The sequence below is a fragment of the Symphalangus syndactylus genome, chromosome 24 (genome assembly GCF_028878055.3).
Source record: "Symphalangus syndactylus isolate Jambi chromosome 24, NHGRI_mSymSyn1-v2.1_pri, whole genome shotgun sequence".
Lineage (NCBI taxonomy): Eukaryota > Metazoa > Chordata > Mammalia > Primates > Hylobatidae > Symphalangus > Symphalangus syndactylus.
The window spans coordinates 56945824-56971138 of record NC_072446.2 but is presented as its reverse complement, the minus strand read 5'-3'; the positions used below and the strand labels follow the sequence as shown (position 1 = coordinate 56971138).

Here is a 25315-nt window from a genome sequence, read left to right as displayed (position 1 = left end):
TGGAGGCAAGGCTCTGTATCATTCCAAGTTGCACTCTGCAGATTGCTAAGTTCCAGGGAAGCCAATATTAATGGCAATGCATTAAGAATGAGGTTATCTTGAATTTGCGTACTTGTTCCCAAAACTACCCTGAGAAACTGTTTGCATTAGGCTAATTTTGTTCATTCCTTTTGTAGGAACATGTTCTGGTAATAGGATTCGACAAGCTATGATATTTCCTTTAAAGCTTTGCTAGAGTAAGATTGATTTTCTCCATGCGAAGTACAATGCATCCCTTCTATTAAACAAATTAAACTACTTAGGTCGAGAAGGCTACAAGAAGGAGCAATGGTGTGCTGATAAACATTTAACAACCAACTCTCTGGAAGAAAATGTCTTGATTTGTAGTATTTGACAATTTCCATGGTATAAGCACTCCTACGTGGCAGACTTCAAGCTGCCAATATGATGATGTCCCAAATGAAGATTAGGAAGAATTGCACCTGTATGAGCCTGCTCTACTACCCTGCTGCCCATGCTGCTGTGCTGTTGAGATGGATTCTCTTGCTGAGTGTTTCTAGGGGAGAGGACGTGGCATTTATGTGCTATGTAGAGTTTATTAGAAGTTCAAGTCAGCACCGGATCAATCAGGATGAATCCAAAGTGCTTATGGAAAGGACTCTCTCTGGGAGAGCACTGTTTAAAAGTAATAGTAACACTAACTACTTCCCCCCACCCCCATGGTTACTCCACACCAGGCACTTTTTTCAGTATTTAACATGCATTAACATAATTACTTCTTACCAAAACTCTATGAGATGGGCTCTATTGGCATGAATAGTTAAATAGTGAGCTTTGGGCGACTCTAGTTAAATAGTGAGACTGAGATTTGAACCCAGATGTTTCGGCTGAGAGTCCATGACTTCAAAATCATGAAGCTATCCTGATACCCACTCAGAACCAGGGGAGTTTAAAATTGGGTCCGATATCCCTATTCACTCCAATAAGAACAGCTCCCCCGAACAGTTTGCTCTTATCCACATTCTCCAATTGGCAAATAAATCCTCTGCAAGATGCAGCAACAAGCATCCCCATCCCCACAGCTGAGTGTGTCCCACCTACCTGTGCGATGACGCATACCTGAGGCCCCATTCAGAGGCTCCACCCAGTGGTGGGCAAGCCCGGCTTTTACTGGTTAAAAGGTGTTTAAAAACATCTTCAGGAATTTTGCAAGCCATTATTAAAAATTAAGTTATAAGAACTTTAAATCTATCATATTAAAAAATAAAGGACACAAATATTCATCACTCACTACTTCCTAATTATTCTACTGTAATCTGTGCTCTTGGGGTTATTTATGTCGATGGCATCTGTATAATGGAAATAGATATCTATGTGATGGTGGCCACTGAGCTTCTCTTCCTGACTGCATCACATCAGAAGTTTGAAATCATCCATGGTGGGACTATTTATATCACGAAAATCAGCAAATGCTGCAAAACAGGTTTTGGTTTATTGTTTTATGGATTGGCTAGACATAAGAAAATGTCAATAAAGCACATCAAACTTAGAAGTCTGCCATGTCTGTATTTGTTACGTTGTAAATAACACAAAACTTAAAGAAACATATTCCCAATATTTTAAAACTATGATTCAATTGAACAAATAAATCCTTCAGTGATGAACAAATGGATATGCCTATATACAGCTTTGTGTCACTTTTGTCTCACTTGTTGATGCAAAAAAAATACCAACCAACATTCATGAGGGAAGTATACTCATTTGTCAAATTGCAATCACAGGTTGGCTACAAGAGTTAGAGAAAAATCAGTGAAAGCAACTTTCACCTTCAGCCAGGATGAACTAGATTTACCCTGCCACCTGAAACAATGAAAAAAAAAAAAAGACAGAATATGAAAACTAGCTCTCAAGGCATTGGACACCAGGAAAGACTGGAAATAGATAAAGTGAGATCCATTCTTACCCCAGCTTACTGCCTGGAGAAAGTTTCAAGGCAGCAAAACAAAGGAGGAGCCCACTTTGAAGAATGGGGGATGGCTGGAAAGTTGGGAGACAGACAGAGAGTCCGGTTAGACTCCCAGAATCGAGGAGATGAGGCTGGAAGTCTGGAGAGACCAAAGTGGCCATAGCATCACAGCAGAGTATCAGAGAAGAGACAGCTGCTCAGACAGAACACTTCAGAGCTCTTCAGAAGTCCCCTGTATTCAGCTGAGTACTCATCAGCATGATAGCTGTGCATTACCTGCTCTTTACCCACCTCCATCAGGTTAAAGCCTGCAGGGTTATGCAAAAATAATTGTTACAGATCAGATTTATGCATCAGTAGGCACCGCTTTAAATTAATTCACCTGGACAATGAAAGAGCGAGACTTGATTTATTCACAGCACGTCCGGGATGAAGCATTATTAAGGTGGGGAGATAGAATGGCATGCAATGCTTTGCAATATACCAACAGCTAATGGAACTCTGCAAGTGGCTGTATACATACAGATGCAGATGTCAGCCTGGGCCAGGCTGCTGGAGCTAAAGTTGCTATGTCCTCAGGATTCAGAGTCATGGGCAAGCTGGAGGGAATTATTATTTCTTCATGGTATAATTTTTTAAAAGCATTTATTGAGATGTGTGATGATGAAGTTATTGGGCTATTACCAGGCTGGATGGTGGGGTGGGGTGGACAGGAATGGACACTACCACTCGGGTTGGGAGCACAGACTTCCAGGGCAGCAGCATGAGCATGGGAGAGAGAAAGTTGGCTTTTCTCATTTACCCAGAGTATCACTCTGGGTGCCTGGATGCTAGAAATCGTACTTATATAATGCCTCTAAATGCCAGTCATCGAACTTGTGTATAAAGCCACAGAGGTACACAGGATGGTCTGGGTGTTCCATTGTGGAGAAAATCCTCATCCTACTGGTACTGCTACTAACATTACCTTTCACTTGGGACTAACTATGTGTCAACTGTGCCACATGCCTTTACACACATCATCTCACTTAATAGGGGCTGGGAGTTTCCTCAGATGAAAATGCAGGCTCAGTGGTAAAGTTATTTCCCAAGGTCTCCTGAGTCCTCCCAGTGATGTTTGGTTTACTCCAAAGCTTGCTTGCATTTTAGACTTTCATATTACAAAATGGTTCTTAAGGAATCATACTATAAAACATTATTGTTCATAGAGTGCTTTATTGTTTAATATCTCCTCATCTGATTGATCATTTGCATACTCACAACCACCCTATTTTGTAGGTGTCTTTGACCCCATTGCACAGGTGAGGAAACTGAGCTTTGGGTAGGTTGTGCCTCTTGCACATTTGGGGGCACCTGGGATGTGGCAGAGCCAGAATCAAAACACTGGTGCTTTATCCAAAATCCTAATCTCTTCTCATTCTACCTTAACAAGAAGAGAGTTCTGAAGAGCTTCTCATTGTGCTAGAATATACGAAAGATTGGACCAAGTTTGGACTGGTTTGCTCAGAAGTTATCTCAAATCCTCTGCAAGTTTCACAGGGCTGCAGCACCTGGCAGGTGGTTTAACATGGCACTTCTAAAGGAATCACACATTTAGATCTGGAAGATTTTCTTCAGCCTCATGCTTAAGAGCTGGGCCTCCAGATTCAGTGGGTCTGGGTTGCAGCTCTAGCATCACCCCTCATGGGCTTTAGCCATTTACTTAACCTTTATGAGCCTCAGTTTTTCCATCTGTCAATTGGGAATATAATAGAACCCACCTCATCTTGTTATTGTGAGGTTTAACATGAGATGACCCATGAGATCAAAATTTTTGTGTAGTCACTATTGTCAAGACTGTTGTTTTGCAGCATGCTCAGGCTTCAGCAGACTCTGGGGCCAGAGGACCCCCAGGCAGAGTCACCTGCTGCTGCTAAGTGTGCATGAACATGGGGAACGCTGAGGGGAAGCAGCTGGGGTGCCTGCAGCGGCAGCTTCTTCTGCCCTGCATCAGATTTTGTGGGGGAAGGGTGCCTATTCTGAGAGATGTGTGAATGCCACTAAGAATTCTAAAAAGTTCTGGAGAGGGAAGTTCTGGAGAAAGGTTAGATTTTCTGCAGAGCTAGCAAGCATGGGCCTGAAGTCATTGTAATGTGGAGGATTAACGCCAACGCATCCTAACCATACTCGTGGAGGGCTGATCCTGCAACAAGCGGACGGCAGTCCATGAGGTTGTGCTGTGTACAGAGGAGGGGAGCTCCCCTCTCTTGGTCCACATAATGCCTTAGATGATCCCCACACTGGTCAATACCCTCCGCATTTCTTCTTCCTCTGCTACTCTCTCACCAGTGCACACCAGGCTTCATTATTATAAGGAGTGAGATGATTCCACCAACATTTAGTAGAGAATTTTGCAGCTCTGAGATGTTTAAAAACCTGAATAGGGAATCCCAACTATTTTAACTCAAATATAATAAGGTTTTAGGTATTAAAAATATGATTTCAACACTTTTGATTTTAATTGGCCTCACACACCTGCACAAACACTTGGCAGGCATTTAGGATCTGCCGTGGAGCACTGTGTATCATCACATAACGTTCTGGGAACTAGGGTCCCTGAGTCCTGATTGTGGTGATTCTTCATTCCCTGGGTGTCCTTGGGAAGAACACATTTCTAAATTTAGGCCTCTGAACCTAGTTACAAGGAGGGGCTTGGGAGCCCCGGTTGTTCAATGCCCATGTCTTTCTTAATTTTTAAATTTTAAATGTAAATAAATGCAAAATAATTTTTACAATAAGAAGAATGACAAATGCATGAGATCCTATATGCACCACCCAGATTCAGAATTGGAAAATTACCATTTCCATGGCAGCCCCGGTGGGCCTCCACTCCTCGATGTGATCCCCGGGATCTACTTCCACCCAGAGTTAACTACTGTCTTGGACTTTGTGTTTATTGTGATCTTGCTTTTATTTATAGTTTGTTTACATATGTATGTGTTCCTCATTAGCATGTTCAGTTCTGTTCAGTTCGGTGCCAATGCATCCTAACCGTACCCCTGGAGGGCTGACTGCAATAGGCGGAATATCGTCTATGAGGTCGTGCTGTGTACAGAGGAGAGGCATGCTTTCTAACTTTAACATTTGATTCATACCCTATGTATTCTTCGAGTCTTACTTTTCCCCTCAGCATTGGTTTTGAGATTCTCCCATTTTGTTTGAGTGGCCGCAGTTCATTCATTTGTGTGGCTGTGTGGTTATCTGTTGTTGCCAATGCCATCTACCACCTAATGTTATGGATTCTGTTTGTCCAGTCTTTCTTTCTTGATCTTTCTTGCATTTTTTCCTGGATTGCTTTTCTTTGTCTTTTTAAAAATTCCTTCAATTGCTTTGGAATTTTTGCACTCTATTTCTTCTCATTTTAGTGTGCACCATAGAAATGCTAATTAACATACTTAATGAACTTTAAAATGTCTGAAATTAATCAATATCTTTACTTCTTCTGGAGCAACACTAGACTTTAAACATGTTAACCCTGCTTATCCCATTCTCTCTTAGATGCACTTAATTTCTAGTATTTTAATTCAGTCTTGATTTTTAGTCCTCCAAAATTGGAGATTTGGAAAAAAACATTATTTCATGCAATGTTTGATTTTACTTGCCCACGTTTTCATCACATTTGTCCACTATTCCTTTTTATACTCTAGAACTTCCTTCTGGAATCTTCTGCGTAAAGTATACCCTTCAGAGTTTCTTTTAGTGAATGTTTACTACTGTGTGCCCGTGGTCCTGAAAATGTTTTTATTTGGACCTTATTCTTGAACAATTGCTTCACTATACATATAATTTTAGGTAGAAGTTTATTTTTTCTAGGCACATGGAAAAGTTTTTTTTTATTATTATATAGTTGATGATGTGAAATTAAACTTCAGCTTACATGTGATTTGTCTTTCCTTCCTGAATGGTTTATTTTCTTGTGTATGCCTTTGATGGTTCTGCAGCGCTTTGTTTGTTTTATTTATTTTTATTTTTTATTTTTTTTGAGGCAGAGTCTAGCTCTGTCGCCAGAGGCTGGAGTGCGGTGGTGTGATCTCAGCTCACTGCAACCTCTGCCTCCTGGGTTCAAACGATTCTCCTGCCTCAGCCTCCTGAGTAGCTAGGATTACAGACACGCACCACCACACCAAGCTAATTTTTGTATTTTTAGTAGAGATGGGATTTCACCATGTTGGCCAGGATGGTCTGGATCTCCTGACCTCATGATCCACCCATCTCGGCCTCCCAAAGTGCAGGGATTACAGGCATGAACCACCACGCCCAGCCACTGATTTTCTTGTTATTAATCCTGCTTGGAATTTATTCTCCATTCTTGATTTTCTTCACGGATTCTGGAAATGTTCCATTATGTCTTCCCTGTCCTCCTGCAGCAGGGCCGAGACTAAGCTGTCATGGCTGAGACTACGAGCACTTGTTTTGGGCACAGAATTGAGAAGTAGCCAAAAAACTCAGTAATTGAGATAAGTCATATTTTAATACAGTATTTTAAATATTTGTTAAAACAAAATCTAATGCAAAAAAACTTGTGGCCAACAAAATATCAAAATTTTCAATAAAGACAGGATCTGGCAGTGCCATGTTGAGACATTTGGAGCCTGAGGCAAAAGGAAAATCTGCACTCCTATTTTTTTTTTCTAGAACATTAGTATTTTTCTAGAACATTAAAGCACTTGAAAAATATAAAAAATTGAAAGTAGGTATATTAAAACTTGACATTATTTTAAGTTTAAATGTTTCATTTATACCAAAGTCAGAATTTATCATAAGTTTACTTTTCTAGTTCTAACAGAAGCAAACTCATGAAAAATATTTGCATTAAGACCATTAACCATTAAAAAATACATAGAAGTCTGTATGTGGGTGCAGATTTTTCCTTTCCAGATTGTATTTTCTCTACTCAGTGTTATTTTCCATTGCAGAAGTTTACATTTTAAAATAGTAGTAATAATGGTGATGAAGATGAAGCATGGTTAGATTTGTCTAAATCTCTTCCACTGGTTACAGGCAGAGTTAGGCCTAGAATTCTGATCTTTCCTTCTTAGAAGAGCCTTTTCCAATTATATCTCACTTACTGAAACCAATATTCTCATCTTATGACCAAAATCTCTGTAGGAGGTGAGGCCACATCAGCACCCGTGGGCCAGGCACCTGTTGGACGAGTGACATGCCCACCAGAGTGAATGAGCTATTTCTGGGTGTTTAACTGCTGAGGAGGGATATGACATGTGGGCACTGTGTTTACATCAAGTCACTGGTTCTCGGACCTATCAAGGGGCATGGCACTAGGAAACTAGCAGTCTTCGTGGCTCACTATAACATGTTGAACTATTACTTTACTCTTTGGTGCTGAATCCAATGCCATCTTATATTAGATTCTGGTTTAAATAAACATGACATATATCACACATTTAAGAAACATTTCTAAGAGAAAACCCTAAAATTGAGACAATCCTACTCATTAACTTACCCTTTTTAATATGAGTCCTATTATTTTGTTTTAGTAGCTGAATGCCTAGTCTAACTGGAGTTCCCCGGAGGCCTAGCTTGAAATTGACTGCCAGGTATCTCCTTCAGCGTAACTCTTTGATGAGAAGCAAAGCCGCTTTGCTGGCTGCTTGAGTGGAAATGTGATCCCCGACGCTTATGTTCCCATAAAAGTCTTTCGTGTGGTCTCAGAATAACAACTCTGTATTATGTCTCAGCTGCCAAATTTATTGGTGTGTTTGTGTGGGGGGAGGGGGACAGTCAACTTTGCACAGATTATCTTCAATACCCCCTGTTTTAAGACTTTAGGGATGTTTGTACAAAACGGTCAACTATTAGCCTTCTTGGCACTTGGTTCTGTGGGAATATTCCTCCCATATTGGGAAGGCGTGTGAACCATGGCTTACATGAAATCCTCAGCCATATCTTTTGTGACTGATGTATGCACCACAGATGACTAGAAACTGCTTGAGTTAGGAAGTGGCCCACCATTTTACTACCGACTTGGAAAGAAAGCTCCACCAACCCCCAGACCAAGGATAATACTTTATCTTCTATTTTCTCCTTGTGAGATTAACGGTTTATGAGATACTTTTATGCATTAAGAATTCAGAAGCCAGTGGGTGGGGAGAGAGGAAGGTATTACTACACAGAAGGAAAACACCATCTCTGGACACAGGGACAAGTTTCAGAGAAACTATTGTGAGTTTTGGTCAAGTTGACCCCTCCTACTGCTTCTGGATCTTCCAAATAAGCTCCCACAGTCTAAGATTTTATATTGTTGGCTACAAATATGCAAATGAACTTCCCTTCACCTTTTTTGCCTTATTAAGAAAAGAAACACAAGTTTCAGGTAGCAGTTGCTTTAGATAATTTCTAGACTGCTATCCCTTGAAAAGTTAACCTGTAACTCCTAGTGGGAAGGTGATTGGGAGAATTTACCAGTGATATGTGCTCTAAGTGTTTGTAATTGATATCCAGGTCTCCTCAGTTAGTTCTTCAAGCAAGATAATAGGATGCTAAGGGATGTTGTTCACCCCAACATTGAAAACAGGTCCACTTCGATTTCTTAGTCTACCTTACCTAGTGCTTGCCAGGCCTAGAACTGGGTTGCCTAATTAAAATATTACATTGAAAAAAGTCTAGGTATGTCTTCTCTGATACTGTGGTCACTAGCCACACATAGCTATTTAAATTTAAGTATAATTCAACATTCCGTTCCTGAGTAGCACTAGCCACTTTTTAAGTCCTCAGCAGTCACCTGTGGCCAGTGCCTACCACATTGGACAGTGCAGATATGGAACATGCCATCATAACATAAAGTTCAACTGGGCAGTGCCTGTCTCTGGAGCACGTAGCATTTCTGCCTATTTCAGGCAGTGGAAGCAATATTCCTGAAGTTCTGATTTTCTGGCCTCTGGCTCTCACCAAGTTGTCACTGTATCCTCATTTAGCAAAGTTATGATAATAACTTTATATATGATATGTTCTTTTACTTATATCTCTTATTCCTCCTATGTCTGCCACCCAAAATTACCTGAAGATCTGCTGCGACCTTGGCATTTATACTGCTTTGGTGAAAATCATAACTTTAGCATCTCTGAGATTTTTCTTTTTTATAGAATATATCCTACAGCTAGTTTAGATAATGTTGGATGACTCTCCAAGTCCCTGTGTTTGGTTTTTATAAATAGTTGCAGTGAGTCCTGCCAGTTGGCAGAGGAACGTCCAGGGCTGGCACTAGGTGCCAAGCAGGTGCTGTGGTCCTCAGCTGTATTGCCTGTGAGGTGATGGGGAAAGGAGCGCCATTGCCTGGGCGCTCCTCTGGTGATACAGATAGCTGAGTTCAGGCCTGGTTTCCTGAAGTTACTAGACGGCTGTTATCTTATAGATTGATTAAAATAAGGGGCAGAGACTTCTGAAAATTACCTTGTGGTAGTTTTGCAAAAGGGCTACAAAATTAATTGCCACTCCTCCCATTGAGAGATGGGGATCTATGTTTCCTGCCCTTGAATCTCAGTAGGCTCCTGGGTGAGTTTTCTTTCTATTGCTATGAAACAAATTACCATCAATTCAGCAACTTAAAACGATACCCATTTGGTAGGTCTTAGGTCTGTAAGTCTGAAGTCCAGCACTGCCTGGCCAGATTTTCTGCTCAGGGTGCATCACAGGGCTAAAATCAAGATGTTGGCCAGAAAGAATTCTTGTCTGAAGGCTCTGGGGAGAAATCTGCTTCCAAGAAATCCAATCAGTTTGGATTTCTGATCTGTATTCAGGCTTTTGTAGAATTCAGTTCCTTGTGCTTGCAGCAATGGGGTTACTGTCTTCTTACTGGCTGTGAGCTGGAGACCTCTCTCAGATTCCAAAGACCACAGCATTCTTTTTTTCATGTGGCTTCATCCATCTTCAAGCCGGCAATTGTGCATTGAATCTCCCTTGTTCTTCACATTTCCATGACTACCTCTTTTTCCAACAGTGAGAGAAGGCTCTCTGCTTTGAAGGACCCATGTGATTAGATCATGCTCACCTAGATAATCTTCTGATCTTAAGGTCACTTGTGCTATAGAACAGCACATAATCATGGACACTCACAGGTTCTATGGATTAGAGTGGAGAACCTTGGGGTGGCACTTTAGAAACTATGCCACAGCTTGTGACAGTTTGATTGGTAGGAATGACTCTGTAGATTCTTAGGCTGGGTCATAACGGATGACACATGTTTGTGCACTGGGGCGAACACTACTGCTTGGAGCGCCACCATGCCATAGAAGAAGTCAACTACTCTGAGGCCACCACACTGTGAGGAAGCCCAGATGCACATCGCAGCCACAGACAGGCACTCTGGTGGTCAGTCCTACACTCTGAGCCAGCCCTGACCAGGCTCCAGTCCTGGGAGTGAACTGGCCTTAGATGATTCTAGCCCCGGCCGTGGGGTCACTCCTAGTCTTCAAGTCTTCCAATTGAAGGCCCAGTCACAGAATGGGAAACAAGCCATTCCCACTGTGCCTTCCCTGTTCAAATTCCCAACTCATGAACTGGAGAATATAATAATATGATTGTCTAGGCCTCTATATTTGGAGGTAATCTGTTATGCAGCAATAGTAACTGGGACAAATTTGAAGGTAAAAAAGAATGAATATTTTCTCACTGATATTTTTTGAAGGTCTCAGGTAAAGGTGGGATGGTGGGGCCTGCAAACCACCCCTGCCCACGAGGAGTTCTAACAGGTGATGACAAACACTAGGAGCCAAATTAATTCTAAAAACATTTATTATTTATACGTACCCTGTGCAAAACACTAGGCTGAATGCTGGGGACATGGGTGCCGAATAAGGGGATAACATCTCTCCTTTCATGGAGCTTAGAGGCTAAGGAGAGTGAATTCCAAACATGTACATATGCAAAATAATTTCAGATAAAGATAACTCTTAAGAGGAAAATAAAACAGGGCATTGAGTTGGAGCCCGGTGGTGGTGGAAGAGAGGCCACTCTTGACTGGTGCCAAGTGAGTCCTGTCTAAAGAGGTAGCAGCTGAAATCTGAATTACAGTCAGTTCTGCTCTCATGCTTGTTTTGAAAATGTGAATTTGTTCCAAGGAGATTGCTATGTTAGGAAACAAGTTTTGCATTTGCTTATGCATGATTTCATCTGTAAAAACACTAGGTAAACAGAAAACTGCACCCAGCTGAACTGAGCTGTTTAGGAATACACAAAAGACACATGCAGGGCCTCAAACATCTACCTGTGACCTCAGCTCACCACAAGTGTTATGAGACACACCTGTGCCTCTAGTGAAATGGCTTTTGCCTAACTTCGGATCACCTCCTCCTGTTGCATTCATAATAATTCACAAGCTGCAACCTCTCAGATGTCCACTTCCACAAGAAAGTTTAAGGCCTTTTTCAAGGCCACGTGACATATTTATCATCATATTTATCTATTTCTTATCCATTCACCTGAATAAAATACTGCTACCATTTTTATTAGGTTCCCATCTTTTTTTTTTTTTAATGTGTCACATACATTTTTGAATGCTGGGCCCCTACCCCCATTTTCCTCATGAGTCCTGTCATTTTTAATTGCATAATTTTGCATAGCATGGTGATTTTTAGAAACAGGTAGCTTGTGTTATACAACGGACTGTGCAAGATCCCGTGAAGATCTTGGAACAACGAGTGCACCATCTCAGAGGCAGAAATGAGCTCCATGTGTGATACGGTTTGGTTATGTATCCCTACCCAAATCTCATCTTGAATTGTAATAAAGTAAGATTATTACCTTGACAAGGTCTCCATGTGTCAAGGGCCAGGTGGAGATCATTGCGTTGTAGGGGCGGTTTCCCCCACACTGTTCTCGTGGTAGTGAATGAGTTCTCACGAGACTTGATGGTTTTATAAGCATCTGGGCTTTCCCCTGCTGGTACATTCTCTCTTGTCTGCTGTGGTGTAAGACGTGCCTTCCGCCTTCTACCTTCCGCCTCCTGTTTTCCATCTTCTGCCTTCCACCTTCCATGATTGTGAGGCCTCCCCAGTCTTGTGGAACTGTGAGTCTATTAAACCTCTTTTTCTTTTCAATCTCGGGTATGTCTTTATCAGCAGCATGAAAACAGACTAAAGTAATGTGTTTGAGGAACTGTGTGGCCACCTGAACATGGCAGAGGTCCCAGAAGGGGGGAGGAGAGAAAGCTAGGTCACCTGGGGCCTGATAGTAAGGAGTTTGAATGGAACACAATAGAGGGAGTAAAATATAGTGTTGCTTTATTAACGGTGGAGTTGTATTGCAGAAGAGCAATAGAGGGGAATGAGAGGGTGCGGTTCTCTCCTATACTGCCTGCTGTGGTCCCGTGAGTGAAGTGCCCCAGGGAAGCTTGAGGATGGGAAATGGGTTTCCTCCAACAAGTTAACTCATCTTCTTTCAAGTTGCACCAGGGTCCAGCACAGCACTCAGAGGCAGACTAGGAGAAACGTGAGGTTGGTCTTGGGAGGCACCTTTACCACTCCCTCATCTCCCCTCACCCTGGAGGGGAATGCTGTGTTGTATTGTGGCATGTTATAGTATTGTATGGGAATATGTTCACAGTGGCAAAGCTGGTACTGGAAACAAAGTCTAATGTATGATTGATTGATTGGCAGTAGATGAAAGCACATGTTTTCAATCTCTTGGAGAGCAGATGCCTTACATTCTTAGATACTTAACAATACCCACATGGAAGGGATTTAAATAACTCATCGTTTTTCCTACCAATGTGTTCACAAGCATCATGAACTTCTTTGCCTGTACACTGGAAGTTTTTTATTGTGACATTATTGCTACCCAGAAATTTTTGAGTCCTTGACTTTCGAATGCTTCTGAGGACAAAGTGGTACTGCCCTCTCTGACCTCCCTTTGATTCCTCAGCAATTCTGGGAAGCTTTTTCTCGGTATCAGGATGAGGTTTTAACAGGGCTGATATGTAAGTAGTGAAGGAACTCCAGTTGACCTGCACATGGTGTAAGAGAAATAGCACTGACTCTATTCTACAGGGAAGGAAACTGAGGCCAGGGGGAGGGGTACACTGTAGCACCATAGAGTCCCAGGTTTCCCCGTATGGCTCAGACTTAATGTATTATATCCCCATGCTTGCTTTTTTTTTTTTTGAAACAGAGTCTTACTCTGTCACCCAGGCTGGAGTGCAGTGACATGATCTTGGCTCATGGCAACCTCTGACTCCTGGGTTCAAGCGATTATCCTGCCTCCAAGCGATTCTCCTGCCTCGGCCTCCCGAGTAGCTGGGACTACAAGCATGCACCACCACACCCGGCTAATTTTTGTATTTTTAGTAGAGACGGGGTTTCACCATATTGGCCAGGCTGGTCTCAAACTCCTGACCTCAAGTGATCCACCCGCCTCTGTCTCCCAAAGTCCTGGGATTACAGGAGTGAGCCACTGCACCCAGCCTATACCCTATTCTTTTCTCCCACCACCTCACTTCCTCTGCTACTCCTTACCTAACTTCAGAGAGGCCAGTGACCTCCAGGCCTTAGCTAGTGATCCAGGAGAGCTGATAGTGTTACTATTGGGTGCTTCCTTGGGCATTTCATTTCCTCATGTTCTGTGGCCACTCTTTAGGAATTATCTGATGACATGAAAGCTCTCTTGGTCATCCTTGAGGCTTTCCTTCTTGAGTGTCGATTCCCCTTTCTCTTCAGAAAAGGACTTGATATGGGAATTCATCAGGATCTTCCCTCAGACTTGCCAGGCTTACTCCCCAATCTTCCATCATCTTCCTCTCACCACCATCATCCAAATCTCACACATCTTCTAAGGCCTGGACACTTCTTGCTTCCTCTGATAATATTCCTCTGATGATTTTGGCATATACCAAGCCCTCTTATTTATACATTTCTGTAGCCTTTACATTTCTATAGCTTGTACAGGATATATACATTTCTGTAGCCTTTACATTTCTATAGCCTGTACAGAATCTATACATTTCTATAGCCTGTACAGAAGCTATACATTTCTGTAGCCTTTAATAGGACTGACCAATTACTGTAGGCTTGGATTCCCAATCCAAGTTGGGAATCTTTTATTTGTAAAGTATTGACTGACAGAGGAGTTCAAGTTAGGAAAACCAAATGAAAGTAGTATATGGGAGATTTACTCAAGAATAGAGAAAGGTCTAGAATGACTGAATAACTAGGCTTCTGGATAGGATAAATTGGTCAGTTCCAAGAATGGGGCTGGCCTCAGCTGCATCTCCAGCTAGCACAATCATTCTCTTTGTTGCTGTCCATCTCCTTCTTTGCTTTTCTCTGTTATTTTTATCCAATCTTTCCTCCCCAACCTGCATCCTCTGAGCTTTTCATCCTTTGGTGTGCAAAATGGCCCGAAATGGCTCTCCTGTCCTCCACTTTCTATGCCCACTGGCACGCACAGCTGACCCAAACCTTCCCTCTCTGTCTCTTAGTTCTAATTCCTGGCCCAAGAAGACTTTGGTAGACCCATTCACCCTTTTGAACCATGACACATGAACCATAGGTCTAGCTAACCAATGGGTGAACTCTCCTTGGGCCTCGTGTCCACCAATGGCCCAACCACCTGTGACCGAAAAGATGAGACAGGGTCAGGCCGGGCATGGTGGCTCATGCCTATAATCCCAGCACTTTGAGAGACTGAGGCAGGCGGATCTCTTGAGCTCAGGAGCTTGAGACCAGCCTGAGCAATATGGTGAAACCCCATTTATCTCTCTCTCTGTATGTATATATTTATTTATATAATTTTCTCTCTATATATAAAATAAAAATACATATATAGGTAGTATATATATATATAGGTAGTGTATATATATATAGGTAGTATATATATAGGTAGTATATATATATAGGTAGTATATATATATATATAGTTCAGAAACAGAGTTCAAAAACCTCTTTCTAGAAGCAGAAGTAGTCTTCCTACTCTAAAGATCTATGAATTTATTAAAAAATGCAGAATTACACCCATTTAATGGAGCTATAAAAAGAGGTTCAGTTGATTATCTTATTGTAACAATAAAAGATTTATATTTTTACAAACAAGGTAGGGTGACATCCTATGATGCCCATTCCTCCAGGGTGCATGAATGGAGCCCTCGTTAAAGGCATGTTGGCAGGACAAAGAAAAAATTGGCATCTTTAATACAACTAGTGTTCATTTCCACAGAGTTTAACACTTAATTGTCCTTGTGGTGCTTCAGGTGTTTGAATATTGTCTCCTTTATGAGATGGGCCTCTGGTGGCCCATCTGGCAAACAATTCCTGTTTGACCACCTTCTCCAACAACTTCTTGTTGGGAGGATCAAAAGAACCCATGTCTGTGGCGGTGCTTTAAACATTAAATGTTAGCTTGAGTGTTCAGTGATGGGCAATTAATTCAATAATGACATAACTGTGCAAGGGACACTATCTCATCATTAAATGAAGTTGTAGCAGAATATTTATGTGGCAAGATGTTTAAGACATTGCTAAATGGAAAAAGTAAATTCCAAGCAGTATACACATTATGATTCTGTTTTTGAGCACACAAACACATATTCATCCTTGTATTTGGAAAAGTGCTTACCAAAATATCAGCAGTGATACCGCCTGAGTGGCAAGGTTATTGATGATGTAAATGTTATCCTATTTTTCCAGCTATAACTTCTAAGTTTTCTGCAATAAGCATCTATCACTTTTACAACAAGAAAAATAAATAAATTTTACTAGAAAAAACCCCTAAAATGTAATGCAAGGCTGTAATTTCCTTTTGCTTTTAGATCCCACTGCACTAAGCATGTATAAAAGGCTCAAGAAGTAATTTTTGGCTCCCTTAAATCCTGTGTGGAAAGGATGTGTGTAAATGCACAGGTGTCCCTGCCTGCATATGTGACCATGGAAAGACGTGATTACCTGTCTCATTACATTGAGTGGCTTTCTTAGGTTGTACTCTCTTTATTTGACAAGTGATCCCAGGAAGCACCAATCTGAGAGCAGGGAAATGAGACAGAGAGTGGAAGAAAGCTGCTACTGGGCATCTGGGGCTTCATCCTACTGGGACCTCTGAGAGAAAGAGGGACACACTGCAGCGTTATTATCCCTGAGGAGCAAGGAAGCTGGGGGTATTTCTCCGCCACTCCCATCTGCTATTGGTTTGAGGATGATCCCAGAGTGTGCCAACTCTTTGGCACTTCCAGCCTCCATGCCCAGGCCGAGCAGGCTCCAGGGACCTGAGAAACTCTTTATGTTGCCAAAACCACACAGCACTTGCCATTGGAAGGCACCGGGTTGACTCACACAAGCGTGATGAGTGTTGAGGGGATATGGGCCAGGTACCAACAACATCCACTGCCATAGCATTCTGCTTTTCTTGTTAAGCACCACCCCAGCAATCTTACTGATGATTCTGTCCTGGTGGGGCTGGGACTGTGGCGGGAAGGGAGCAGGAATGGGGATGTAGTACGTCGATAAGGGAAATCCTGTGACTGGGCTTGGTGTAATCCTGTCTCCCGTCAAATGCTTGAGTGTTCATTTAAAAGGCTGACCCTACCTGATGACTCTGTGAATATTCAAAACAAAAGATGTGAAATCCAGGTTTCAACATTAATGCAGTATGGCCAGAGGAATTGAAGAATGTACCATGAAAACATGATATCAGAACTCAGAGATGTTTATTTATGAGTTTGGCAAGGTTTTTAAAATTTTTTATGATGCGTTTGAGTTCTTCTGCATACAAGGCAAAATTCCATCAACCCGACAAGCCTATAAAATCCCTCACAAATCGTTTTATGATGTGTTTGAAATACCTCAGGCTGAGTTATTTGTTGACAATTTGTCCTTTATTTTTGACACCCCGGCTGGGGATTATCTTCCCCAAAATGGAATTGCTAACTTCTTGGAGACCTGTGACCACTATTTGCTAGCAACATCAGTCTACCAGGCACATAAATATTCATTTATTGGTGTCAAGCAGGTAGCAACAGAATTCTGGACCTTAGTTGCTGGAGAAGAAACAAAGACTTTTAGAACTAGAATCACAAATTGTTTATTTTATGGTTGAGGAAATTGAGGCCGAAGGTCACCCAGCCAACTTGATGTGGAGCTGGAGTGAAACTCCACCATCTTGTCCCATGAAGCTGACTATGCACAAGGTTGATTGGCGGCCCATTCTCGTTGGCTGATGAAGGACACTGGTTCTATGATTCAGCAATTCATTCTAAGTGCCAGATCAGGCTCCCCATGGTGGGATTTGATACTCTCCTCTTATCGGCCACTGAGTGGTTGGCAGTAATTTCATCCTTTATGGCTTTTCTGGGCCTTTTAGTTTCTTAGATTCTAGATTGGTCAGGACTGTGTACTTCAGAAAACACTGACCAATTACCTAAGAATATTGCCAATCAGCTAGAACGAATTGTTATGGGATCCTAATATAATATTTTGGAGTGTCAGATACAGAGAGAAGACATAGCTGGGAGCTGGCACACTTAAGTTCTCTGGCCTGGTCCTCTTCCCATCCTGGTGGAGGCAATTCTAAAGATAAATAAGTATGTGAGCAAACCACCCTATGGTGAGGTTAAGTTCATTAGAGATTAAATGCTCAGAGGGAAAAAGGGAAGTTGGCCTCTTTGATGATTCAAAAAGAACGTCAGCTGAAGTCAAAGTACAACATGCTAGGGCTACCTGCTGGCTGGTGGAGGAAGGCATGGCGTTCCCACAGGGCAAGGACAGACAAGACAGGCAGATAATTATAGCTTGTGCTTGGGCAGTGCATGTGCAAACAGGGCGGAGAACTTGTAGGTTATTAAGCCAAGGAAATAACTTTTCTCAGCTGCCATGCATTTATTAGTAAAATTGGAATAATTTTCATTTCTTTTTTATTGCTTGGAAAGATTAATTAGGATAAAACAGAAAAAGCACATAGAGCACTGCCAAGAATGCAGTATGTGCCGAGTAGATATTATCTATGTATCTGTCATCTATCTATCTCTTTATCTATCCATTTATCTATCTATCCATCCTATCATCTATCTATCCATTCCATCTTCATCTATCTATATCTACCTATCTATCTATCTCATCTATCATCTGTCTATCCATCCTATCTAATCTATCATCTCTATCTATCTATCTATCTATCTATATCTATCTATCTATCTAATCTGTCATCTATCCATCCTATCTAATCTATCACCTGTCTGTCTGTCTGTCTGTCTGTCTGTCTATCTATCTATCTATCTATCTATCTATCTATCTATCTATCTATGTATTTATCAATCATCTCCATCAATGATAACAACAGATTCATGACCAACAAACATGGCTTCCTGTTCATCTCCTCCCCGAAACTTTGTGGTTTTATCTTCGCATCTGCCTCTATGCTCTTGCTTCAGAAGGAATTTTGAGCCCAGTTATAGCTTACCTTCCTTCATTGGCTATACATCAATGTTGACAAGGGGCTCAATCCTTTTATATCAGTTTCCAACACTCTACCAGTCATACAGGGTTTTTGGATGCAGAATTTACGGAAGGTTCTTAGTGGTTTAGGGGGTCCATGCTGCAGTAGCACTGTGGCAGATTCACTTTATTCCTATTCAACTGCCACTTCTCCTTTTTTGTCAGTTACAGAACCCCAATGTTGTTTGTGATGGCTACAGGCTTAGTTAAAAATAGTCACTCCTGCAGACTTTCTTGTAGCTAGGAGTGTGACATGATTTTGTCTAACAGGGTAAGACTTTGCTTTCCTAATACAGACAATACCTCCTTTCTCCTTTGCTATGTTGTCTTATTCCTATCTGGAAGATAAACGTGATGCTTGGAGAAACAGCAGCCATCTTGTGACCATAATGGAAAAAGGCACATGCTGAGGAAAACAGAAAGACTCTTTGTTCTCCATTACATTATAGAATAGCCAGATCATGCCTGAATTGCCAACTTCGGATTTATTGTCGGGTGAGAGAAGAAACAAATGCTCTATCTGTTTAGGCCTGAGTCAAATGCTGCCCTACCATGAGGACAGAAAAATGGTAACAAAAACTGAAGACTCAATGTCATGTTTTGTTACATGAATCCCTGACTATTTCTCCTGGTGTGGGGTCCAGCTTCCAACTACTTCCCTCATCTTCTATGCCCAGCCCTCCCCTGACCAACCACTCAAAAATTTCCTCACACTTTGTTATCCAGAGAAACTCAGCACTTTTTTTTTTTTTTTTTTTTTGCATTTCATCTCTCTTTTTAAAACTTTTTATTTTCAGGTCAGGGATGTATGTGCAGGTTGGTTGTATAGGTAAACTTGTGTCATGTCATGGGGGTTTATTGTACAGATTATTTCTTCACTCACTTTTTGCATCTTTATTTCCAAGTTTTAACATAAAGGAACCATCCTGTCATGAATTAGGGCACTTATTTAGAAGAGAGAATTGATTTAAACCCAATATATAGAATATAAGTTATATTACTACAATTTTATATATATATATATATCATATGTTAATATAAACTAGATTTTTGAACACATATTTTAAATTTTTAAATGAACTTAAATTTTAAATGAACTTGCTCCCTGATTGGCTATTCAGGGTGTATGGAGGGAAAGGTAATTTGGATTCAAAGAAAGGAAGTAGGGAGACATTCCAGTTCTGGGCTCTGATAAATTATGAAGAGAATCTAAAGAGTGTTCTTAAAAGAAAAAGAAAAACCAGTATTTTCTTTTTTTTTTTTTTTTTTTTTTTTTTTTTTTTGAGATGGAGTCTTGCTCTGTCACCCAGGCTGGAGCACAGTGGGGCAATCTTGGCTCACTGCAAGTTCCACCTCCTGGGTTCGAGCCATTCTCCTGCCTCAGCCTCCCAAGTAGCTGGAACTACAGGTGTCCGCCACCACGCCTTGCTAATTTTTTGTATTTTTAGTAGAGACGGGGTTTCACCATATTAGCCAGGATGGTCTCGATCTCCTGACCTCGTGATCTGCCCCCCTCAGCCACCGGTATTTTCTTAAGCAGAGCTTCATAGTTGGGGTGTGTGTGTGTGTGTGTGTGTGTGTGTGTTTTCTTTGAGACAGTCTGGCTCTGTCGCCCAGGCTGGAGTGCAGTGGCACGATCTTGGCTAACTCACTCTGCCTCCCAGGGTCAAGCGATTCTCCCTCCTCAGCCTCCCGAGTAGCTGGGATTACAGGTGCCCGCCACTGTGCCCAGCTAATTTTTGTATTTTTAGTAGAGACTAGGTTTCGCCATGTTGGCCAGGATGGTCTCAAACTCCTGACCTCAGGTGATCCGCCCGCCTCGGCCTCCCAAAGTTGTTGTGTTTTAAAAGAGAAACACATTCAGGGGTCCATACAACTTTAGACATTGCTTAACTCAGCTTTCATTTTGCATATAGTAAATTATAGAGTTATCAATGTATGAGATTCTTTTAGAGTGAAGATTTGCAGTTTTATAAGTTCTTTGTGGATTATATATCTACTTCTAATTCTACACTTCAAAAAATCCAGTCTAATTTCTGGGCACAGGCATGGTAGGAGACACCTCCAGTTTCAGGATTAGATGAATCCTGAGAGTATTGAGGAATGTGGAGTTGGGGGGCTCTGCTCCCTCCATAGGGCCAGGTTTAGCTCCATTTGTTGATGAGTCCTCATTGTAGCATGGTGATGTCGGAAGGCAGGCTCTGTGTGACTCCTGAGGCTGATGGCCTCACAGCCCCTGACTTTTAGTATTGGTGATAATAGCTGACTTTTCCTGAGCACCGACTCTGTGCCAGGCACTGTGATCTCAGGGACTCTGCACAAGCTCCCCTGCACCCCCCACAGAAAGCACCATCTGTGCTGAGGGGCTCGGATCCCAGAAAGGGTGAGTTCTCTCATCCAGGTCATGGAGCCAGTCGTGGGTGGAGGGGCCCCAACCCAGTGAGTCTGACCCCAAAGCCTCTTAATTGTCATGGTGTGTGATTTATCTGTTCCACTTTTGTCTCGGTCAGTTGGGGCTGCTATAACAAAATGCCGTGGACTGGGTGGCTTATAAACAACAGAAACTTCTTTCTTACAGTTCTAAAGGCTGGGAACTCCAAGACCAAGGTGCTGACAGATTCAGTTCCTGGTGAGGCTTGTAGACAGCCTTCTTCTCACTGAGTGCCCACATGGGAGAGGTAGAGTGGCGAGGGCTCTCTTCTATCTCCTCTTATAAAGGCACTGATTCCATCATGAAGATGCCACCCTCTTGACCTAATTACCTCCCAAATGTCCATCTCCTAATATGATCACACTGGGAATTAGTGATTCAGCTGTGAATTTTGGGAGGACAAAAATATTCAGTCCATAGCAACTTTTATTTATTGATGATCATTTTATTTTGGAATAATGTATTTTCTCCAGCTTTATCAAGGCAAATAAAATTATATATACATTTATGGTGTACAACATGATGTTTTAATATACATATTAGTGATATAATTACCACAATCAAGTTAATTAACATATCTATTGACTAACATAGTTACCATTTTTGTTTTGTGTTAGGAACATTTAAAACCTATTCTCTTAGTAAATTTTAAGTGCACAGTACAGTATCATTAACTCTAGTCATCATGCTGTACATTAAATTTCCAGAACTTATGCATCCTGCAAAACTGAAACTTTGTGCCCTTTGAACAACATTTCCTCATTTCCCTATTCCCCAGCCCCTGGCAACCACCATTCCACTCTGTGCTTCCAGGAGCTAGACAGTTTTTAGATTCTACATGTGAGATCATGCTGTATTCAGCTTTCTATGCCTGGCTTATTTCAGTTAGCATAATGGCCCCCAAGTTGATCCATGTTGTCACAAATGAGAAGATTTCCTTCTTTTGAAAGCTGGATAATATTTCATTGTGCATATATGTGTGTGTGTGTGTGTGTGTATGTGAATATACCTTACATTTTCTTTTTAAAAATTCATTCATTTATTCACCACTTTACTGAGCTCAGTGAAGCCATCTCTGTCAGCACTGGGTGGGACTGGGGAAGTTGTGACTCAGTTAATGTAAAATTGTCCATCCTACCGTCTTCAATGTGTCTCTTCTTATTTCTTTGCATTACCCAGGTGCTGTAATCTTTCACCTGGATGCTTGGGTTGATTTCACATTTTAGCCATTGTGCATAATGCTGCAATGAACATGGGTGTACAGATATCTCTCTGAGATGCTGATTTCATTACCTTTGGAGATATACTCACAAGTGGGATTGCTGGATCATATGGTAATACTATTTTTAATTTTTAAGCTCCATACTATTTTCCATAATGGCTACACCAATCTACATTTCCTCCAACAGTGAATAAGGATTCCCCTTTCTCCACGTTTTTGCCAAAGTTTCTTATCTTTAGACTTTTTGATAATAGTCATTCTAGCAGGTGCAAGGTGATATCTCATCACGGTTTTGCTTTGCCTTTCTCCAATGACTAATGATGTTGAGTACCTTTTCATATACCTCATGTAGCCATTTGCATGTCTTTTGTGTAAAAATGACAATTTAAGTCTTTTCTAGTTCTCAATCAGGTTATGTTTTTTGTTTTTGTTTTGCTATTGGGTCGTATGATTTCCTTATATATTTTGGATATTAACCCCTTATCAGATGTATGATTTGCAAATATTCAGTTTCATAGATCATCTCTTCACTTTGTTGATTGTTTCCTTTGCTGTGCAGAAATTTTTAGTTTTATGTAATGTCATTTGTCTACTTTTGTTTTTGTTGTCTGTGCTTTTGGGGTCATATCTAAAAAATCATTGCCCAGACCAGTGTCAAGAAACTTCTTCCCTGTGTGTCCTTCTAGAAGTTTTACAGGACCGTGTCTTATATTTAAATATTTAATCAAGTTTGAGTTGATTTTCACATATGGCATTATATAAGAGTCAAATTTTATTCTTCTCCACGAAGATATCCAGTTTTCCTAACACTACTTATAGAAGAGACTGTCCTTTCTCCATTGTTTATTCTTGGCACCTCTGTTGAAGATCAATTGGCCCTAAATGTATGGGCTTATTTCCAGGCTCTCTATTGTGTTCCAATGGGCTATATGTCTTTTTAAAATGCCATGCTGTCTTGATTACCATAGCTTTGTTTTATAGTATGAAATCAGGAAGTCTGATACCTTCAGTTTTGTTCTTGCTCAAGATTGCTTTGGCTATTCAAGGTGTTCTCTAGTTCAATATGAATTTGACAGTTGTTTATTCTGTTTCTGGGAAAAATAGCATTGGAATTTTTATAGGGATTACATTGAGTTTGTAGATTGCTGTGGGTAGTATGAACATTTTGACAATATTAACTCTTCCAACCCATGAGTATATCTTTCCATTTACTTGTGTTTTCTTCAATTTCCTTTCTTAAAAAAATAAAACTGATTTTTATTATTTTGGTAATGGTATCTCATTATAGGTAATTAGATACAGAATTTTTAAAAATTTGGTATATGAAACAGTAAAAGCTATATATTAATGCTCTTTCTCCAGAATCTACTTCAGTTACAACTCTGTGCTGTTGCTACTAGAAGCATACGTGATAAAATACAAAAATAAGAAAAGTTTAAATAATAATTCATCCTTGAATTATCTTAAGATGTTATGGTAGTAACATCTACCAAAGCACACCTTTTTTTCACAGTCCAAAAAACAAAGCTGAGACCTATTTTTTCAGTTTCGAAAAAAAGCAATTTTCTTACAAAGTCAAAGCTTTAATATGTAAATGAGGCAATTAATAAACAATATACTTTAATAGCATAATAACCCAAAGTAAAAGTTCTGACTTTAATGTACAAATCATTAATCCCCTTGAATACATTCATTTTTAAGTATTTTATTTTCTTTGATGCCATTGTAAATGGGATTGCTTCCTTAACTTCTTTTTCTGATAATTTGTTATTCGTGTATAGAAATGCAGCTGATTTTGGATGTTGATTTTTGCATCCTGCAACTTTACGGAATTCATTTATTAATTTTAATAGTTTTTTCGGCAGTCTTTAGGGTTTTCTATATATAAGATCATGTCATCTGCAACCAGAGACAATTTTACTTCTTCCTTTCCAATTTGGATGCTTTTTATTTCTCTTTCTTACTGAATCACTCTGGCTAGGACTTCCATTACTATGGTGAATAGAAGAGGCGAGAGTGGGCATCCTTGTCTTGTTCCTAATCTTGGAGAAAAAAACTTTCAACTTTTTTTTGTTGTTGTTGAGTATGATGTTAGCTGTGAGCTATTCATTTATCACCTTTATTATGCTGAAGTATATTCCTTTTGGACCTAATTTTTTGAGAGTTGAATTTTGTCAAATGCTTTTTCTGTGTCTATTGAGATGATATTATTTTTAGTCTTCATTCTATAATGTGATGTATCACATTTATTGACTTGTATATGTTGAACCAACACTGTGTGTCAGGAATAAATCCCACTTGACCTTAGTGTATGATCCTTTTAATGTGCTATTGAATTTGGTTTGCTAGCATTCTGTTAAGGATTTTTGCATGTATGTTCATCAGGGGTATTTGCCTATAATTTTGGTTTCTTGTAGTATCCTTGTCTGGCTTTGGTATCAGCGTAATGCTGACTTTGTAAACCGAGATTGGAAGTGTTCTCTCCTCTTCAAGTTTTTGAAAGAGTTTGAGAAGAATTGGCATTAAGTTTTATTTTAGCTCAGGACCTGATAGAATTTACAAGTAAAGTCATCAGGTCCTGAGCTTTTCTTTGTTGGGCGGCTTTTGATTACCGATTTAATCTTCTTACTTGTTAATAGTCTCTTCAGATCATTTATTTCTTCAAGATTCAGTATTGGTAGGTTGTATGTTTCTAGGAAATTATCCATTTCTTCTAGGTCATACTATTGGTCGGCATATAATGGTTCATAGTAATTTCTTATGACCCTTTGTATTTCCATGGTATCAATTGTAATGTTTTCGCTTTCACTTATAATTTTACTTATTGGAATCTTCTCTCTTTTTCTTAGTTAGTCTAACTAAAAGCTTGTCACCTTTATCTTTAAAAAAAACCCACTTATTTCCATTGATCTTTTTCATTGTTTTTCTGGTCTCTATTTCATTGATTTCTGCGCTTATTTTCATGGTTTGCTTCCTTCCTCTAACTTTGGGCTTAGTTTGTTCTGCTATTTCTAGTTTCTTGTGGGGTAAAATTTGGTTGTTTATTTGAGATCTTCCTTTTTTCTTAATGTAGAAGTTTATTGCCATAAAATTCCCTCTTAGAGCTACTTTTGCTATAGCCCATAAATTTTGGTAAGTTTTGTTTTTATTTTCATTTGTTTCAAGATATTTCTTTATTTTCCTTTGAATTCATCTTTGACTCATTGGCTGTTCAGGAGTGTTTTCAG

The 25315-nt window shown here is 40.4% G+C and overlaps 1 protein-coding gene across 2 annotated transcripts in view; it reads left to right on the top strand.

Annotated features, from left to right (window-relative positions):
- The first annotated feature begins 11966 nt into the window (after positions 1-11966).
- SLC24A3 (solute carrier family 24 member 3) overlaps positions 11967-25315 on the top strand; it is a 600086-nt gene continuing 586737 nt past the window's right edge. The window contains exon 1 of one of the 2 annotated variants that reach the window (XM_063634165.1): positions 11967-12029. The gene's annotated coding sequence lies outside the window, so the exon portion shown is untranslated. The remainder of the gene's footprint in view (positions 12030-25315) is intronic. The other variant, XM_063634166.1, reaches the window with a different exon arrangement.